At 42.0% G+C, this 21,107-nt stretch overlaps 1 protein-coding gene and 1 long non-coding RNA gene across 9 annotated transcripts in view; one reads left to right on the top strand and one right to left on the bottom strand.

Annotated features, from left to right (window-relative positions):
* GFOD2 (glucose-fructose oxidoreductase domain containing 2) overlaps positions 1 to 21,107 on the top strand; it is a 31,052-nt gene that overhangs the window by 1,781 nt on the left and 8,164 nt on the right. The window lies entirely within an intron of this gene.
* LOC120300910 lies at positions 43 to 11,139 on the bottom strand. 7 transcript variants are annotated; one of them, XR_005554777.1, is made up of 8 exons: positions 9,459 to 11,139; positions 8,119 to 9,292; positions 6,554 to 7,952; positions 5,104 to 6,387; positions 3,540 to 4,937; positions 2,291 to 3,372; positions 1,975 to 2,176; positions 43 to 1,807 (listed from the first exon to the last, which is right to left on the bottom strand). It is a non-coding gene; the product is annotated as an uncharacterized LOC120300910 (long non-coding RNA). The 7 variants fall into 7 exon arrangements; XR_005554775.1 differs by having other exon boundaries at positions 1,975 to 3,372; positions 3,540 to 3,741; positions 3,856 to 4,937; XR_005554776.1 differs by having other exon boundaries at positions 1,975 to 3,372; positions 5,104 to 5,305; positions 5,420 to 6,387.

Here is a 21,107-nt window from a genome sequence, read left to right as displayed (position 1 = left end):
AAGCTACAAGCAACAAAGTTATAGTCATAAGACTATATAGGTAGAAAAGATGAGAAGTATCATAGTAATACAGCTTTACTAAGTAGTTTAACAGTGTTGTAGGAATTAGTTGTTAAGCAGAGTGACAACATGGGGAAAAAACTGTCCTTGTGTCTCGTTGTTCTGGTTTGTATATCATGTATATCAGTACATCATGATTAACATTTACCAGTCAAAACAAAAATAAACTATACATGGCTAAAATTATTCCAAGGTAGAAAATTAGAAATCTTTTATCAGTCACTGGCTACCTATCATTAAAAAGGGCCCTTGAGATTTTCTTCCTGGTTCTAAGAACCATCGCCGTGGCTAAAATTATGCCTGGCAAGAGAACTATAACATCTATTCTCAGGCACTGGCTGCACCTAGCAGTGATGTGTGTGATGTAGTGTGTGCCATACCTATTTTAAAAAGAGTCGTTGATTTTTTTTTTAATGGTTCTAAGGACCATCGTGTCCAAATCAAGGCAGGTAAGAAATCTACTTTAGAGTTTCAATGACCCCATCTAGAATTTAAAAGGGCCAGAGAGACTTATTTACTGATTATTGGAATTAATGTTTCACCCTAGTAGAAAACTTCTTTTTAATTTATAGATTGATGGTCATATCTTGTATTAAAATGCGTCACCAAGTTTACTTTTGATTTTAAGAGGTCTGGCTGCTAGTTGCATTATTTCTAAGGGTGTGAAGGTGGGAGGGAGGTGATCCAAAAGGATTCCTTTCCAGTATGAGAGTCACTTAGTGATCTTCAGGGACTGGGAGAGGCTTCTAGCAGAATGCTAGAACCTTCACATTCAGGGCTTGCTCAGGGACCGAAAGGATGACCCAGTGCAACCCCAGAGAGGACTTCCAGTGTGAGTCTCACAGAGTGTCAGCTCAGGAACTGAATGAGAAGGCAGCGGATCAAGAACCAGGCTCATTCAGTGTGAGTGTCACAGAGTTGAGACTTAGGGACTGAAAGACCTCTACAACTAGGTGTCATGGCATCACCTCCATCCTGTGAGGGTCGGCTGTGTGTGCCTATGGCAGATGATAGTGAGCCAAATGGGTTCTCCTTGGGTCTGATTGAGGGAGTCCTCAGGGACCGGAGGAGGCTTCCCTCTGAGTGCTGTTGACTCCTCCAGGGTGATTGTACCTCGGTGCCAACTCAGGGGCTGAAAGAGCCACCCAGTGGAACGCCAGAGAGGCCTTCCAGTGTGAGTCTCACAGTGTGTCAACTCAAGGACTGAATGAGAAGGCAGCGGATCATCTTACAGGCTCATTCAGTGCGAGTGTCACAGACTGGAGGCTCAGGGACTGAAAGACCGTACCACTGGGGCAATCACCATCACCTCCGTGCTAGGTTGGTATGGGGGATGCTTGTGGGGCCCTCTGCACTTCTAAGAACCCCAGCCATGGCTAACATTAGACCAGGCCAGAAAAATAATTAGTGTTTCAAAAATACACAGCGACACCTAGCATTAAAAGGAGCCAGAGATTTTCCTCTTAATTTTAAGAACTACCAAGGCTAAAATTAGGCCAGACCATAAAACTATACAATCTTTTATCAAAGACTTGCCAAACCTAGCATTAAAAGTGTAGGGTTCTGTGTTAATGAAACTGACATATAGTTTGAGGGAATCTTCTACATGTCACTTTGGATTCACTTGCTGAAAGTGTATTGTTGATGAAGATCATATTCATTCTTCTTTTCCAATCCTCTTCCATTTTCACCATCAGCACTGCAGGTGACATCCGATTCTTGTCCTCTAAGGCTATGAAGTACATGCCTTTGAGATTAAAAAAAATCAACATTACTTCAGCTGCCATTGTAGTTTTACTACTAAAAATATACAATCCACTATGGTCACTATTACACATCATCAGTTAGTGAAGGCCATCCATCCCGCCTCCATATTGTAAAACCTGGAAGAATAAGAGACTCAACCAAAATTACCTCAGGTGTAGAAGGCCACATAACAGCCAAAGGCTCAGTGGGCCTAAGCTGCAGATATTTTCTTGCTCTCGTTTCTTCTTTCCTCTTTCGTTTCTTCCTCTCCTGTAGTGTCTCTTTCCAGGAACCAGGTATTTGGCTCCTTCCTCCCTTCAGTGTGTGAAGCTAGAAAGCTATAAAACCTTTGATTGATCAACAGCCACACCTAGCATTAATAATGGCTGCTGATATCTTCTTTCTGCTTCTAAGAACCATCGCCATGGCCAAAATTATGCCAGGCAAGACAAGTATAGAATCAGTCATCAATCAACAGCCACACCTAGCATTAATAATGGCTGCTGATATCTTCTTTCTGCTTCTAAGAACCATCGCCATGGCCAAATTATGCCAGGCAAGAAAAGTATAAAATGTATTAGCCATTAACAGCCCCACCTAATATTAAAATGGGCCGTTGAGCTCTTCTTTCTGGTTCTAAGAACCATCGCCATGGCCAAAATTATGCCAGGCAAGACAAGTATAAAATCTGTTTATCAATCAACAGCCACACCTAGTATTAAAAAGGGCCGCTGTGATCTTTCTGGTTCTAAGAACGATCGCCATGGCCAAATTACGCCAGACAAGACAAGCATAATATCGATTATCAATCAACAGCCACACCTAGCATTAATAGCGGCTGTTGAGGTCTTCTTCCTGGTTCTAAGAACCTTCGCCATGGCCAAAATTATGCCAGGCTAGCCAAGTTTAATATCGATTGCCAATCAACAGCCACACCTAGCATTAAGAAGGGCCGCTGTGATCTTTCTGCTTCTAAGACCCATCACCATGGCCAGAATTATGCCAGGCAAGACAAGTATAAATCTGTTATCAATCAACAGCCACACCTAGCATTAATAGTGGCTGTTGATATCTTCTTTCTGTTCTAAGAACCATCGCCATGGCCAAATTACGCCAGACAAGACAAGTATAAAATCTGTTTATCAATCAACAGCCACACCTAGCATTAATAATGGCTGTTGAGGTCTTCTTTCTGGTTCTAAGAACCATCGCCATGGCCAGAATTATGCCAGGCTAGCCAAGTTTAATATCGATTGCCAATCAACAGCCACACCTAGCATTAAGAAGGGCCGCTGTGATCTTTCTAGTTCTAAGAACCTTTGTCATCGCTAATATTATGCCAGGCAAGAAAACTATATAATCTATTCTCAGGCACTGGTTGTACCTAGCATTAAAGTGTGTGATGTGTGTTGATGAAACTGACTTATGCTTTGGGGGACTCATCTACAGGTCTGCTTTGATTGATGAAGATCATATTCATTCTTCTTTTCCATTCCTCTTCCATTTTCACCATCAGCACTGCAGGTGACATCCGATTCTTGTCCTCTAAGGCTATGAAGTACATGCCTTTGAGATTAAAAAAAATCAACATTACTTCAGCTGCCATTGTAGTTTTACTACTAAAAATATACAATCCACTATGGTCACTATTACACATCATCAGTTAGTGAAGGCCATCCATCCCGCCTCCATATTGTAAAACCTGGAAGAATAAGAGACTCAACCAAAATTACCTCAAGTGTAGAAGGCCACATAACAGCCAAAGGCTCAGTGGGCCTAAGCTGCAGATATTTTCTTGCTCTCGTTTCTTCTTTCCTCTTTCGTTTCTTCCTCTCCTGTAGTGTCTCTTTCCAGGAACCAGGTATTTGGCTCCTTCCTCCCTTCAGTGTGTGAAGCTAGAAAGCTATAAAACCTTTGATTGATCAACAGCCACACCTAGCATTAATAATGGCTGCTGATATCTTCTTTCTGCTTCTAAGAACCATCGCCATGGCCAAAATTATGCCAGGCAAGACAAGTATAGAATCAGTCATCAATCAACAGCCACACCTAGCATTAATAATGGCTGCTGATATCTTCTTTCTGCTTCTAAGAACCATCGCCATGGCCAAATTATGCCAGGCAAGAAAAGTATAAAATGTATTAGCCATTAACAGCCCCACCTAATATTAAAATGGGCCGTTGAGCTCTTCTTTCTGGTTCTAAGAACCATCGCCATGGCCAAAATTATGCCAGGCAAGACAAGTATAAAATCTGTTTATCAATCAACAGCCACACCTAGTATTAAAAAGGGCCGCTGTGATCTTTCTGGTTCTAAGAACGATCGCCATGGCCAAATTACGCCAGACAAGACAAGCATAATATCGATTATCAATCAACAGCCACACCTAGCATTAATAGCGGCTGTTGAGGTCTTCTTCCTGGTTCTAAGAACCTTCGCCATGGCCAAAATTATGCCAGGCTAGCCAAGTTTAATATCGATTGCCAATCAACAGCCACACCTAGCATTAAGAAGGGCCGCTGTGATCTTTCTGCTTCTAAGACCCATCACCATGGCCAGAATTATGCCAGGCAAGACAAGTATAAATCTGTTATCAATCAACAGCCACACCTAGCATTAATAGTGGCTGTTGATATCTTCTTTCTGTTCTAAGAACCATCGCCATGGCCAAATTACGCCAGACAAGACAAGTATAAAATCTGTTTATCAATCAACAGCCACACCTAGCATTAATAATGGCTGTTGAGGTCTTCTTTCTGGTTCTAAGAACCATCGCCATGGCCAGAATTATGCCAGGCTAGCCAAGTTTAATATCGATTGCCAATCAACAGCCACACCTAGCATTAAGAAGGGCCGCTGTGATCTTTCTAGTTCTAAGAACCTTTGTCATCGCTAATATTATGCCAGGCAAGAAAACTATATAATCTATTCTCAGGCACTGGTTGTACCTAGCATTAAAGTGTGTGATGTGTGTTGATGAAACTGACTTATGCTTTGGGGGACTCATCTACAGGTCTGCTTTGATTGATGAAGATCATATTCATTCTTCTTTTCCATTCCTCTTCCATTTTCACCATCAGCACTGCAGGTGACATCCGATTCTTGTCCTCTAAGGCTATGAAGTACATGCCTTTGAGATTAAAAAAATCAACATTACTTCAGCTGCCATTGTAGTTTTACTACTAAAAATATACAATCCACTATGGTCACTATTACACATCATCAGTTAGTGAAGGCCATCCATCCCGCCTCCATATTGTAAAACCTGGAAGAATAAGAGACTCAACCAAAATTACCTCAAGTGTAGAAGGCCACATAACAGCCAAAGGCTCAGTGGGCCTAAGCTGCAGATATTTTCTTGCTCTCGTTTCTTCTTTCCTCTTTCGTTTCTTCCTCTCCTGTAGTGTCTCTTTCCAGGAACCAGGTATTTGGCTCCTTCCTCCCTTCAGTGTGTGAAGCTAGAAAGCTATAAAACCTTTGATTGATCAACAGCCACACCTAGCATTAATAATGGCTGCTGATATCTTCTTTCTGCTTCTAAGAACCATCGCCATGGCCAAAATTATGCCAGGCAAGACAAGTATAGAATCAGTCATCAATCAACAGCCACACCTAGCATTAATAATGGCTGCTGATATCTTCTTTCTGCTTCTAAGAACCATCGCCATGGCCAAATTATGCCAGGCAAGAAAAGTATAAAATGTATTAGCCATTAACAGCCCCACCTAATATTAAAATGGGCCGTTGAGCTCTTCTTTCTGGTTCTAAGAACCATCGCCATGGCCAAAATTATGCCAGGCAAGACAAGTATAAAATCTGTTTATTAATCAACAGCCACACCTAGTATTAAAAAGGGCCGCTGTGATCTTTCTGGTTCTAAGAACGATCGCCATGGCCAAATTACGCCAGACAAGACAAGCATAATATCGATTATCAATCAACAGCCACACCTAGCATTAATAGTGGCTGTTGATATCTTCTTTCTGTTCTAAGAACCATCGCCATGGCCAAATTACGCCAGACAAGACAAGTATAAAATCTGTTTATCAATCAACAGCCACACCTAGTATTAAAAAGGGCCGCTGTGATCTTTCTGGTTCTAAGAACGATCGCCATGACCAAATTACGCCAGACGAGACAAGCATAATATCGATTATCAATCAACAGCCACACCTAGCATTAATAATGGCTGTTGAGGTCTTCTTTCTGGTTCTAAGAACCATCGCCATGGCCAGAATTATGCCAGGCTAGCCAAGTTTAATATCGATTGCCAATCAACAGCCACACCTAGCATTAAGAAGGGCCGCTGTGATCTTTCTAGTTCTAAGAACCTTTGTCATCGCTAATATTATGCCAGGCAAGAAAACTATATAATCTATTCTCAGGCACTGGTTGTACCTAGCATTAAAGTGTGTGATGTGTGTTGATGAAACTGACTTATGCTTTGGGGGACTCATCTACAGGTCTGCTTTGATTGATGAAGATCATATTCATTCTTCTTTTCCATTCCTCTTCCATTTTCACCATCAGCACTGCAGGTGACATCCGATTCTTGTCCTCTAAGGCTATGAAGTACATGCCTTTGAGATTAAAAAAATCAACATTACTTCAGCTGCCATTGTAGTTTTACTACTAAAAATATACAATCCACTATGGTCACTATTACACATCATCAGTTAGTGAAGGCCATCCATCCCGCCTCCATATTGTAAAACCTGGAAGAATAAGAGACTCAACCAAAATTACCTCAGGTGTAGAAGGCCACATAACAGCCAAAGGCTCAGTGGGCCTAAGCTGCAGATATTTTCTTGCTCTCGTTTCTTCTTTCCTCTTTCGTTTCTTCCTCTCCTGTAGTGTCTCTTTCCAGGAACCAGGTATTTGGCTCCTTCCTCCCTTCAGTGTGTGAAGCTAGAAAGCTATAAAACCTTTGATTGATCAACAGCCACACCTAGCATTAATAATGGCTGCTGATATCTTCTTTCTGCTTCTAAGAACCATCGCCATGGCCAAAATTATGCCAGGCAAGACAAGTATAGAATCAGTCATCAATCAACAGCCACACCTAGCATTAATAATGGCTGCTGATATCTTCTTTCTGCTTCTAAGAACCATCGCCATGGCCAAATTATGCCAGGCAAGAAAAGTATAAAATGTATTAGCCATTAACAGCCCCACCTAATATTAAAATGGGCCGTTGAGCTCTTCTTTCTGGTTCTAAGAACCATCGCCATGGCCAAAATTATGCCAGGCAAGACAAGTATAAAATCTGTTTATCAATCAACAGCCACACCTAGTATTAAAAAGGGCCGCTGTGATCTTTCTGGTTCTAAGAACGATCGCCATGGCCAAATTACGCCAGACAAGACAAGCATAATATCGATTATCAATCAACAGCCACACCTAGCATTAATAGCGGCTGTTGAGGTCTTCTTCCTGGTTCTAAGAACCTTCGCCATGGCCAAAATTATGCCAGGCTAGCCAAGTTTAATATCGATTGCCAATCAACAGCCACACCTAGCATTAAGAAGGGCCGCTGTGATCTTTCTCCTTCTAAGACCCATCACCATGGCCAGAATTATGCCAGGCAAGACAAGTATAAAATCTGTTTATCAATCAACAGCCACACCTAGCATTAAGAAGGGCCGCTGTGATCTTTCTGGATCTAAGAACCATCTCCATGGCCAAAATTACGCCAGACAAGACAAGTATAAAATCTGTTTATCAATCAACAGCCACACCTAGCATTAATAATGGCTGTTGAGGTCTTCTTTCTGGTTCTAAGAACCATCGCCATGGCCAGAATTATGCCAGGCTAGCCAAGTTTAATATCGATTGCCAATCAACAGCCACACCTAGCATTAAGAAGGGCCGCTGTGATCTTTCTAGTTCTAAGAACCTTTGTCATCGCTAATATTATGCCAGGCAAGAAAACTATATAATCTATTCTCAGGCACTGGTTGTACCTAGCATTAAAGTGTGTGATGTGTGTTGATGAAACTGACTTATGCTTTGGGGGACTCATCTACAGGTCTGCTTTGATTGATGAAGATCATATTCATTCTTCTTTTCCATTCCTCTTCCATTTTCACCATCAGCACTGCAGGTGACATCCGATTCTTGTCCTCTAAGGCTATGAAGTACATGCCTTTGAGATTAAAAAAATCAACATTACTTCAGCTGCCATTGTAGTTTTACTACTAAAAATATACAATCCACTATGGTCACTATTACACATCATCAGTTAGTGAAGGCCATCCATCCCGCCTCCATATTGTAAAACCTGGAAGAATAAGAGACTCAACCAAAATTACCTCAAGTGTAGAAGGCCACATAACAGCCAAAGGCTCAGTGGGCCTAAGCTGCAGATATTTTCTTGCTCTCGTTTCTTCTTTCCTCTTTCGTTTCTTCCTCTCCTGTAGTGTCTCTTTCCAGGAACCAGGTATTTGGCTCCTTCCTCCCTTCAGTGTGTGAAGCTAGAAAGCTATAAAACCTTTGATTGATCAACAGCCACACCTAGCATTAATAATGGCTGCTGATATCTTCTTTCTGCTTCTAAGAACCATCGCCATGGCCAAATTATGCCAGGCAAGAAAAGTATAAAATGTATTAGCCATTAACAGCCCCACCTAATATTAAAATGGGCCGTTGAGCTCTTCTTTCTGGTTCTAAGAACCATCGCCATAGCCAAAATTATGCCAGGCAAGACAAGTATAAAATCTGTTTATCAATCAACAGCCACACCTAGCATTAAGAAGGGCCGCTGTGATCTTTCTGGATCTAAGAACCATCTCCATGGCCAAAATTATGCCAGGCAAGACAAGTATAAAATCTGTTTATCAATCAACAGCCACACCTAGCATTAAAAAGGGCCGCTGTGATCTTTCTGGTTCTAAGAACGATCGCCATGGCCAAATTACACCAGACAAGACAAGCATAATATCGATTATCAATCAACAGCCACACCTAGCATTAATAGCGGCTGTTGAGGTCTTCTTCCTGGTTCTAAGAACCTTCGCCATGGCCAAAATTATGCCAGGCTAGCCAAGTTTAATATCGATTGCCTATCAACAGCCACACCTAGCATTAAGAAGGGCCGCTGTGATCTTTCTGGTTCTAAGAACCATCGCCATGGCCAAAATTATGCCAGACAAGATAAATATAAAATCTGTTTATCAATCAACAGCCACACGTAGCATTAAGAAAGGCCGCTGTGATCTTTCTGGATCTAAGAACCTTTGTCATCGCTAATATTATGCCAGGCAAGAAAACTATATAATCTATTCTCAGGCACTGGTTGTACCTAGCATTAAAGTGTGTGATGTGTTGTGTTGATGAAACTGACTTATGCTTTGGGGGACTCATCTACAGGTCTGCTTTGATTGATGAAGATCATATTCATTCTTCTTTTCCATTCCTCTTCCATTTTCACCATCAGCACTGCAGGTGACATCTGATTCTTGTCTTCTAAGGCTATGAAGTATATTCCTTTGAGATTAAAAAAATGAACATTACTTCAGCTGCCATTGTAGTTTTACTATTAAACATATACAATCCACTATGGTCACTATTACACATCATCAGTTAGTGAAGGCCATCCATCCCGCCTCCATATTGTAAAACTTGGAAGAATAAGAGACTCAACCAAAATTACCTCAGGTGTAGAAGGCCACATAACAGCCAAAGGCTCAGTGGGCCTAAGCTGCAGATATTTTCTTGCTCTCGTTTCTTCTTTCTTCTTTCGTTTCTTCCTCTCCTGTAGTGTCTCTTTCCAGGAACCAGGTATTTGGCTCCTTCCCCCCTCAGTGTGTGAAGCTAGAAAGCTACAAATCCTTTGATTGATCAACAGCCACACCTAGCATTAATAATGGCCGCTGATATCTTCTTTCTGCTTCTAAGAACCATCGCCGTGGCCAAAATTATGCCAGGCAAGACAAGTATAGAATCAGTCATCAATCAACAGCCACACCTAGCATTAATAATGGCTGCTGAGGTCTTTCTGGATCTAAGAACCATCACTATGGCCAAAATTATACCAGGCAAGACAAGTATAAAATCTGTTATCAGTCAACAGCCATACTAGCATTAATAATGGCCGCTGATATCTTCTTTCTGCTTCTAAGAACCATCACCATGGCCAAATTACGCCAGGCAAGAAAAGTATAAAATGTATTAGCCATCAACAGCCACACCTAGCATTAATAGTGGCCGTTGAGGTCTTCTTTCTGGTTCTAAGAACCATCTCCATGGCCAAAATTATGCCAGGCAAGACAAGTATAAAATCTGTTTATCAATCAACAGCCACACCTAGCATTAATAATGGCCGCTGATATCTTCTTTCTGGTTTTAAGAACCATTGCCATGGCCCAATTACGCCAGGTAAGAAAAGTATAAACTGTATTAGCCATCAACAGGCCCACCTAATTAAAATGGGCCATTGAGCTCTTCTTTCTGGTTCCAAGAACCATTGCCATGGCCAAATTACAGCAGACAAGACAAGCATAATATCGATTATCAATCAACAGCCACACCTAGCATTAATAGTGGCTGTTGAGGTCTTCTTTCTGGTCCTAAGAACCATCGCCATGGCCAAAATTATGCCAGGCTAGCCAAGCTTAATATCGATTGCCAATCAACAGCCACACCTAGCATTAAGAAGGGCCGCTGTGATCTTTCTGGTTCTAGGAACCTTTGTCATTGCTAATATTATGCCAGGCAAGAAAACTATATAATCTATTCTCAGGCATTGGTCACACCTAGCATTAAAGTGTGTGATGTGGTGTGTTGATGAAACTGACTTATGCTTTGGGGGGTTCGTCTCTCAGGTCCGCTTTGACTGACATGATGTTGCATTCTTGATGAAGATCATATTTCTTTCTTCTTTCCTCTTTTGTTTCTTCTCTCCTGTAGCCACCAAGTGTGTCTTTCCAGGATCAAGGTAGTTGGCTCCTTTCTCCCCTCAGTGTGTGAAGCTAGAAAGCTATAGAATCTTTGATTGATCAATAGCCTTACCTAACATTAAAAAGGGCCATTGATATTTTCTAAGAACCATTGCACTCCATCAACGTATCTGTGCTCATACATGAATATAGGTAGGCTAAGAATGTGAAGGAAGAAGACTAGAGAGCCAAATGGGATGTCTTCCAGTTTGAGTCTCACTAAGGGGAGCCCCAAGGAAATGGGAGAGACTTCCAGCTGAGCGCTGTTGACTCCTCCAGTGTGATTCTTCCTCAATGCCAACTCAGGGACTGAAAGAGTCACCCACTGCAACCCCAGAGAGGACTTCCAGTGTGAGACTCAGAGTGGCACTCAGGGACTGAATGAGCCTGTAAGATGATCCGCTGCCTTCTCATTCAGTCCTTGAGCTGACAACTGTGAGTCTCACACTGGAAGTCCTCTCTGGGGTTGCACTGGGGACTCTTTCAGCCCCTGAATTGGCACTGAGGAAGAATCACACTGGAGGAGTCAACAGCACTCAGATGGAAGTCTCCTCCAGCCCCTGAGGTCCCCTCAGTGAGACCCAACCTAGAAGAGAACCCATTTGGCTCACTATCATCAGCCATCCGCAGATGCAACCGACCCCTCCACACAGGATGGAGGTCATTCCAAGGCACCTAGTTGTAGAGGTCCTTCAATCTCTAAGTCTCAACTCTGTGACACCGACACTGAATGAGCCTGGTTGTTGATCCGCTGCCTTCTCATTCAGTGTGAGTTTCACAAAGTGGTAACTCAGAGACGGAAAGAAGTATAAAATCTATTATCAATCAACAGCCACACCTAGCATTAAAATGGGTTGCTGAGTTCTTCTTTCTGGTTCTAAGAACCATTGCCATGGCCAAAATTACGCCAGGCCAAATATATATATAAAATCTATTATCAATCAACAGCCGCACCTAGCATTAAAATGGGCTGCTGAGTTTTTCTTTCTCGTTCTAAGAACCATCGCCATGGCCAAAATTACGCCAGGCAAAAAAAAAGAGTATAAAATCTATTATCAATCAACAGCCACATCTAGCATTAAAATGGGCTGCTGAGTTCTTCTTTCTGGTTCTAAGAACCATCGCCATGGCCAAAATTATGCCAGTCCCAAAAAATATATATATAAAATCTATTATCAATCAACAGCCACACCTAGCATTAAAATGGGCTGCTGAGTTCTTCTTTCTGGTTCTAAGAACCATCGCCATGGCCAAAATTACGCCAGGCAAAAAAAAAAGAGTATAAAATCTATTATCAATCAACAGCCACATCTAGCATTAAAATGGGCTGCTGAGTTCTTCTTTCTGGTTCTAAGAACCATCGCCATGGCCAAAATTATGCCAGTCCCAAAAAATATATATATAAAATCTATTATCAATCAACAGCCACACCTAGCATTAAAATGGGCTGCTGAGTTCTTCTTTCTGGTTCTAAGAACCATCGCCATGGCCAAAATTACGCCAGGCAAAAAAAAAAGAGTATAAAATCTATTATCAATCAACAGCCACATCTAGCATTAAAATGGGCTGCTGAGTTCTTCTTTCTGGTTCTAAGAACCATCGCCATGGCCAAAATTATGCCAGGCCCAAAATATATAAATATAAAATCTATTATCAATCAATAGCCACACCTAGCATTAAAATGGGCTGCTGAGTTCTTCTTTCTGGTTCTAAGAACCATGGCCATGGCCAAAATTATGCCGGGCAAAAAAAACTATAAAATCTGTTCTCAGGCATTGGCCGGATCTAGCATTAATGTATGTTGTGTGACGTGTTAATGAAACTGTCTTATGCTTTGGGGGATTCTTCTAAAAGTCCGTTTTGATATACTTGGTGAAATAGCATTCTTGATAAATATCTTCATTTATGTTTTCCATTCATTCCTGTTCCATTTTCACTGTCAATACTGTAAGCTGACAAATGAGTTTTCTGTCTTCTAAGATGATGATGCCTTTGAGATTAAAAATAAATCAATATTAGTTTAGCTGCCATTGGAGTTTTATTCCTAAGAATACACAATACACTGTTGTTACTATTACCTCAGACACAGGGTTTAGCTTGCTCTCTAGGAACAATGGAACACCAATTAGAGGACGACTATCCTGAAGTTGAAACTCAAGTACTTTGGCCACCTAATGAGAAGGAAGGACTCACTGGAGAAGAGCCTAATGCTGGGAAAGATCGAGGGCAATAGAAGAAGGGGATGACAGAGAAGGAGGTGGCTGAATGGACTCACTGAAGCAGTAGGCGTGAGCTTAAATGGACTCCAGAAGATGGTAGAGGACAGGAAAACCTGGAGGAACGTTGTCCATGGGGTCGCGATGGGTCGGACACGACTTCGCAATTAACAACAATAACATCTACCCCCTCCATATTCTAACATTTTGAAGAATAAGAGTCTTAACTAAAATTACCTCAGGGTGTAGAAGGACACATTGCAACCAAAGGTGAAGAGGGCTTTTCTTGCTCTCTTGTTTCTTCTTTTTTTCTTCTTTCTCTTGTATCTTCATCTGCTGTGCCCAGCAAATGTCTCTTTTGAGGAACAAGACATTTTGCTCATTCCTCTCCTAGGTCTATGAAGCTAGAAAGCTAGAAAGTCTTTTATCGATCAACAGCCATACCTAGCATTAAAATGGGCTGCTGAGTTCTTCTTTCTGGTTCTAAGAACCATCGCCATGGCCAAAATTACGCCAGGCAAAAAAAAAAGAGTATAAAATCTATTATCAATCAACAGCCACATCTAGCATTAAAATGGGCTGCTGAGTTCTTCTCTCTGGTTCTAAGAACCATCACCATGGCCAAAATTACGCCAGGCAAAAAAAAAAAAGTATAAAATCTATTATCAATCAACAGCCACACCTAGCATTAAAATGGGCTGCTGAGTTTTTCTTTCTGGTTCTAAGAACCATCGCCATGGCCAAAATTACGCCAGGCAATATATATAAAAAATCTATTATCAATCAACAGCCACACCTAGCATTAAAATGGGCTGCTGAGTTCTTTCTGGTTCTAAGAACCATCGCCATGGCCAAAATTATGCCAGGCAAAAAAAAAGAGTATAAAATCTGTTTATCAATCAACAGCCACACCTAGCATTAAAATGGGCTGCTGAGTTTTTTTTTTCTGGTTCTAACAACCATCGCCATGGCCAAAATTATGCCAGGCCCAAAAAATATATATAAAAAATCTATTATCAATCAACAACCACACCTAGCATTAAAATGGGCTGCTGAGTTCTTCTCTCTGGTTCTAAGAACCATCGCCATGGCCAAAATTACGCCAGGCAAAAAAAAAAAAAAAGTATAAAATCTGTTTATCAATCAACAGCCACACCTAGCATTAAAATGGGCTGCTGAGTTTTTCTTTCTGGTTCTAACAACCATCGCCATGGCCAAAATTATGCCAGGCCAAAAAATATATATATATAAAATCTATTATCAATTAACAGCCACACCTAGCATTAAAATGGGCTGCTGAGTTCTTCTTTCTGGTTCTAAGAACCATCGCCATGGCCAAAATTACGCCAGGCAAAAAAAAAAAAAGTATAAAATCTGTTTATCAATCAACAGCCACACCTAGCATTAAAATGGGCTGCTGAGTTTTTTTTTTTCTGGTTCTAACAACCATCGCCATGGCCAAAATTATGCCAGGCCCAAAAAATATATATATAAAATCTATTATCAATCAACAGCCACACCTAGCATTAAAATGGGCTGCTGAGTTCTTTCTGGTTCTAAGAACCATCGCCATGGCCAAAATTACGCCAGGCAAAATATATATATATATATATAATCTATTATCAATCAACAGCCACACCTAGCATTAAAATGGGCTGCTGAGTTCTTTCTGGTTCTAAGAACCATCGCCATGGCTAAAATTATGCCAGGCAAAAAAAAAAAGAGTATAAAATCTGTTTATCAATCAACAGCCACACCTAGCATTAAAATGGGCTGCTGAGTTTTTCTTTCTGGTTCTAACAACCATCGCCATGGCTAAAATTATGCCAGGCAAAAAAAAAAGAGTATAAAATCTATTATCAATCAACAGCCACACCTAGCATTAAAATGGGCTGCTGAGTTCTTCTCTCTGGTTCTAAGAACCATTGCCATGGCTAAAATTATACCAGGCCAGAAAACTATATAATCTATTATGAATGAGCAGCCACACCTAGCATTAAAATGGACTGCTCAGTTCTTCTTTTTGGTTCTGAGAACCATCGCCAGGGCCAAAATTATGCCAGGCAAAAAAAACCCTATAAAATCTACTATCAATCAACAGCCACACCTACCATTAAAAATGGGCTGCTGAGTTCTTCTTTCTGGTTCCAAGAACCATCGCCATGGCCAAAATTATGCCAGGTCAAATAAAGTATAAAATCTATTATCAATCAATGGCCATATCTAGCATTAAAATGGACTACTGGGTCCTTTCTGGTTCTAAGAACCATCGCCATGGCCAAAATTATGCCATGGCAAAAAAAAAAAAAGACCCCACTATAAAATCTATTATCAATTAACAGCCACACCTAGGAGTAAAATGGGCCATTGAGGTCTCCTTTCTGGTTCTAAGAACCATTGCCATTGTTAAAATTAAACCTGGAAATAAAGGTTTAAAATCTGTTATCAGTCATAGTAGCAACTAGCAGTCAGAATACATGATGAAACTCTTCTCTTTCATTACATATTGACCAACTTCATTATAGTTTCAATTGGGAAACTGAGCATCGTAGACCAAACCATGTCAAACGCTAGGAAATTTCCAAAAGCCAGGCCATCAGTAGATTAGCCATCAGTAGACACATAGACATAAGCAATATCTAAATGTCCACAAGAAACAATCAACAAGCCCAAAAGGAAACAAAAGAACCAAAACACCACCTCACTAGCAATAGGCATAGTCAGGGGTAGGCAACCTTGTCTTTTGTTCTTCTTTGGCATTTCCTTCATTGAACTATTTTTCATTTCTTCATTGTTGGTCTGATGTTCATCTATGCCAGGGACAGGCAATCTTGTCTCTTTTATGACTTGTGGACTTCAACTCCCAGAATTCCTGAGTCAACCATGCATGGCTGACTCAGGAATTCTGGGAGTTGAAGTCCACAAGTCATAAAAGAGACAAGGTTGCCTACCCCTGGCATAGATGAACATGAGAAATGAACAATAGTTCTATCAAGAAAATGCCAAAGAACAAAAAATAGCCCAACAAAAGATCTCTGAGATCACTTCCTCCAATACTCAAGTGACAAGCCACTTGAACATAAGTTGACAGAAAGCGCACTCCCTCCTAGCACTGCTAGTGGGAATGAAACATCCACAAGAAAACCACCAAACTCAGAGAGCATCTAGGACAGTGATGGCGAACCTTTTAGACACAGAGTGCCCAAAAACTGCCCTGCCCCCCTCCTGCTCACCCGCCTCCCCATCCCACTCCACAGGGCCACCTACCACCTCCATGGCCCGTCGCAGATCACCCAGGCGGTCCTGCAGTGCCATGGCAGCCACGGCCTCCACCTGCACCCTACAGCATCATCTGCATGCGACGGGGTGCAAGAGTGGAGTCTTGTCCCCACTGCCCGGCTTCTATGTCCTTGGCTGAGCTGCTGCGTGCGGGCCATACCCAGGGGCGATTCTCCTCCGGGTGGCTGCTGGGGAGGAGGGGACCGCAGGAGAGGTAGGGCTGGGGCAACGGCACGTGTGCCCATAGAGAGGGCTCAGAGTACCACCTCTGGCACGCATGCCATAGGTTCGCCACCGCTGATCTAGGACCATTCATTTCTACCGCGAGCCACAAATTTTCTCCAACACAGCAATATATTACAATGCATCACCAGTTTACTTTCAGTTCTAAGAAGTCTGGCTGGTACTGGCATCCTTTCTAAGGGAGTGAAGCTGGAGGGAGGTGAGCCGAGGTGGCGCAGCAGTTAGAGTGCAGTATTGCAGGCCACTTTAGCTGACTGTGTTCAGCAGGTCAGCGGTTCAAATCTCACCGGCTCAAGGTTGACTCAGCCTTCCATCCTTCCGAGGTAGGTAAAATGAGGACCCAGATTGTTGGGGGCAATGTAAATATATATATACATTGCTTACTAGTGTACACCGCTTAGAGAGTGCTTGCACTTAAAGCGGTATATAAGTCTCATAAATAAATAAATAAATCCAAAAGGATGTCTTTCCAGTAGGAGTACTGAGGGGGTCCTCGGGGACTGGAGGAGGCTTGTAGCTGAGTGCTATTGTTTCTACATTTTAGATACATTTGTCACATTTATGCCTACTGTTTTTACCATCTTTTTTTTTGCCAAAAAAAAAAAAAAAAAGCAAGCCTTAGGGTAAGCTTTAGCAAGGCCCAAAGGTTTTTGCAGTAATTCACCACAATTTGCCAACTGTACCTGTCAGGCTTCTTGACCAAATGCAGCACAGAATAGTTAATAGGCTTCTTGACCAAATGCAGCACAGAATAGTTAATGAAACTGACTTATCTTTGATGTCTTCTTCTGCTTGTCAGTTGTGATTCATTTCATGTAGAGTGCCTTTGAAATAATAATAAAGAAAAACAATGTTGCCAAATGACACCTGATATTCAGAGACTAGAAACCAATACAACAATTTTACAATGGGGCTTTTATGTGCTTTATCCTACATGTGAAAGAAACAAGATACAATGAATTGGAATGATGTACCCTTGAGAATATCTCAGACCACAGATTTTTACTGTTCCCCAAAAAACCTGTTCCAGGCCCAGGTGTTACTCTTGCTCTCCAGGAACAGGAAAGTATCCCTAAAATTCCTTCAGGCTCCAAAAGTTTACTTTCCTGCAAGGAAGTTAGGTCAGCTCATGGACCTGAAGAAACCTTAGTTAATTTTTGCCTTTAGTTCCTTGAAGTAGCTAGTCCTCTTCATATTTTGCTTCTTTTAACAATTTGAATCTTGGCTAGAATTACGTCAGGTTCCAAGAATTGAATTTATTCCTGAGGAAGGTCAGCTCCTGGACATGAAGTAATTTTAGATAACTTTTGCCTTAGCTGAAGTAACTAGTCCTTTACATATTTTGCTTCTTTTAGAGTAGATTAGACAATGAAAGGGTAGGGGGGGAGTAGGGGGAAAGGGAATAAATAGGAATAGAATAGGCTTTATTGGCCAAGTGCAGGGGTAGGCAACCTTGGCTCTTTTATGACTCGTGGACTTCAACTCCCAGAATTCCTGAGCCAGCCATGCTGGCTCAGGAATTCTGGAAGTTGACATCCGCAAGTCATAAAAGAGCCAAGGTTGCCTATCCCAAGTGTGATTAGACACACAAGGCCTTTTTTTTAAGAACTTGAGCCTTCACTAAAGTTACCTCAGGCCCCAAGAATTCACTTTATTCCCAAGAGCAAGGTCAGCTCCTGAGGCAATTTTATCTTTAAAGCTATTTTTAAAACTGAGTCGCTGTGATTTGATCCTTTTAACAGGACATGGCTGAGATTACCTCAGCCAATATTTTACTTTAAGAACTAGAGTTTTGGCTAGAATTACCACAGGTCCCAAGAATTTTTATTTCTCAGAACAAGTAATTTTGGTTAACTTTTGCCTTTACTTGAAGTAGCTAGTCCTCTATATGTTTGAATGGAATGGAATAGAATAGGCTTTATTTGGCCAAGGAATTTAAGAACTTGAGCCTTGGTTAAAATTATTTCAGGTCCCAAGAATTGATTTTATTCAAGAAAGGAAGGTCAGCTCCAGGGACTGAAGCAATTTTACCTTTAAAATTATTTTTTAAATCTGATTCACTGTGGTGGTTTGGTCCTTTTTAACAGGACATGGCTGAGAATATCTCAGCCAATATTTTATTTAAAAAACTTGAGGGCTAGAATTATCTCAGGTCCCAAGAACTGACATTATTTCTGAGAGCAAGGTCAGCTCCTAGACCTGAAGTAATTTGAATTAACTTTATTCAAGAAAGTCAACTTCAGGGAGTGAAGCAATTTTGTCTTTAAACTAATTTTATTGCTTATTCACCTGTGCTAGTTTAACCCTTTTAACTGCACATGGCTAAAATTGCCTCAGCTTTATTCCTCCTAAGCTGATTTTAACTTAACTCACCTGTGGTGGTTTGGTTCTTTTAAAAGGGCATGGCTAAGACTGCCTCAGCTTTATTCCTCCTAAACTGATTTTAATTTCCTCACCTGTGGGGGTTTGGTCCTTTTAAAAGGACATGGCTAAGATTACCCAGACTCCACCAATATTTTACTCCTTAAAAACCTGAGCCTTGGCTAAAATTATTCCGGACCCAGAAGTCTGCCTTATTCCCTGAGAGAACCGCTTGGTGGGACTGAGTAACTCACCATAGGTGAGCTGTAAGTATTGGAGTCCTTTAAATAAGACACCGTTGAGACATTACCTCAGCCACCACTGGCGTTTTACCCCTAAGAACAAACGCCGCGGTTAAAATTATCGTAGGTGATACCCTTACTCCCCGAGAATAGGCTATTAATTAGCTCCCCTCCGTCTCCCACAACGCCTAAGAATTTTAAATAGAATTACCTCAGAGCGCAAAAGGCCAAGTCCCGGCCTAAAGCGCGAGGTCTTGGGCCGCGGAGGCGCAGTGGGGAGAGACTTTTTGCTCTCCCCGGCCCCGCAGCATCGTCTCTTTAAGGAACAAGAGACAGCGTTGGAGCGGCGTCTACTGCTTTCGCAGCGCACTCGCTCTTTTGCCTCAGCGTGAGGAGCCCGCCGGCTTTTTAAATTGCTCCCGCCCCTCGGCCGCTCAGCCAATCCGAGGAATGGGTTTCCAAAGCAGCCAATCGCTGTCGAGGTGGGTATGGAGAAGGGCAGGGAGGCGGTCGGAGAAGCGCTTGGCGGGAAAGGCGCGCGCGTCTCACCTCGGCAGGGGTCCGAGCCGGCTCGCGGAGCGGTTGCCATGGAGACGGCGGGAAGCAGCGCGAGGCGGCTCATCAAGGGCAGGTGTGCCGCAGCCGCACAGGTGAGGGCGATTAGAGGCTGGCACGCGGTCTGTGCGAGCGTGTAATGCCTTCTCCTCCAACCTTCGCCCCACCTGGGGACTCTTCGCCCTGCCCGGGGACCCTCTCTCTAGACTACAAATCCCATCCGCCAGCCAGCCGGCGGTCGCCCCTTTTGCACGGGGTGGCTTTAGCTTTTCTTCGGTTGGAGGCTGCCTTCTCCACCCCAGCCCTGCAAAGGCGCTGGTTTTAAATTATCTCTATCATCTTTGCAAAGGGGATTGGAGGACTGAGAGATCACTTGGATTTATACTGGGGATGTTTTGGATTACAAATCCCATCAGCCACCTCTAGGGTAAGGGTGTTATAAAGAACATCCCTTCTTGCAACAGAGAACAAAAAAATTAAACAGGTTGCCCCCCTCAAAATACTCATTGCTTAAAGGAAATCTGAACATTTAATAAAAAAATAAAATTATGATTTTATGCACACACACACACACAGAGTGTAGGAGATGCTGTGGACTGCATATCCCATTAGCCAGCTTTGTGGGGTGGGGGTTGATGGAGATGACCTCTCTTGCAATAAATTGCCCCACTACACGTTGGGTCCTCCGTACCTAAAATTCAAGCCCCTTCTGTATTTTTGTGTTTTGTTTGCATCTTCCCCACCATTTTCTTGCCAAGCAGCTCTTGATTTTATTTTGCTATGGAAATATTGAATTTATCTTTTCCAGTTTCTGACTTTGCTTGTCAAAAGATCACAAAAGGTGCAACCATCATAAAGACAAATCAGTTGCCAAGCATTCCAATTTTGATCATGGGACTGCTGCCGTGGTCATAAGTGATCATTAAAATGAAGATGCAGATTGTTAGGGGTATACAGGTATCCTATGAGGTTCTAGAGTGTGGTTACCCTGAAACTCTTCCACCCTCCTTCCAGATTGGTACTGTGCAGTCTTTTAATTTGGGACTCTTTCTGGGAAGGCTTTTGAGATGGACCAATCCTTCCCCTTGGCTGCTGCAGATGCACATTCTATCCCATCAGCCACATGAAACATGATGACTATTTTTTAAGACTAGATTATAACATTCAATTGCAAATATGCCCACTGGCTTATAGGATGTGGAGTCCCCTGTTCTAAGCCATTAACTGTGTTTTACAAGTTGCAATAGCTATGTGGAAAACAGACATGATGGCTTAGATAAGTTGATTCCTGATTTTTCTAGTTAAAAAGCTTTGAAGCAGCAGTGGGGTGCGGAAAGCCTGTCTGGGTGGATTAGGTTATACTTCCTGGGTTCTGATTTTGCATTTAGTCTGAATGTGGTTTGTTAAGGCTTGTTTGTTTGGTCAATAATATTGTAGAAACACCATCTAATGAGGAAAACAATGATGT

The sequence above is a fragment of the Crotalus tigris genome, unplaced genomic scaffold (genome assembly GCF_016545835.1).
Source record: "Crotalus tigris isolate CLP2741 ecotype Arizona unplaced genomic scaffold, ASM1654583v1 scf7180000024362.2655971311:6658466, whole genome shotgun sequence".
NCBI classification, from domain to species: Eukaryota; Metazoa; Chordata; class Lepidosauria; order Squamata; family Viperidae; genus Crotalus; species Crotalus tigris.
This window is presented reverse-complemented; position numbering and strand designations above follow the sequence as displayed.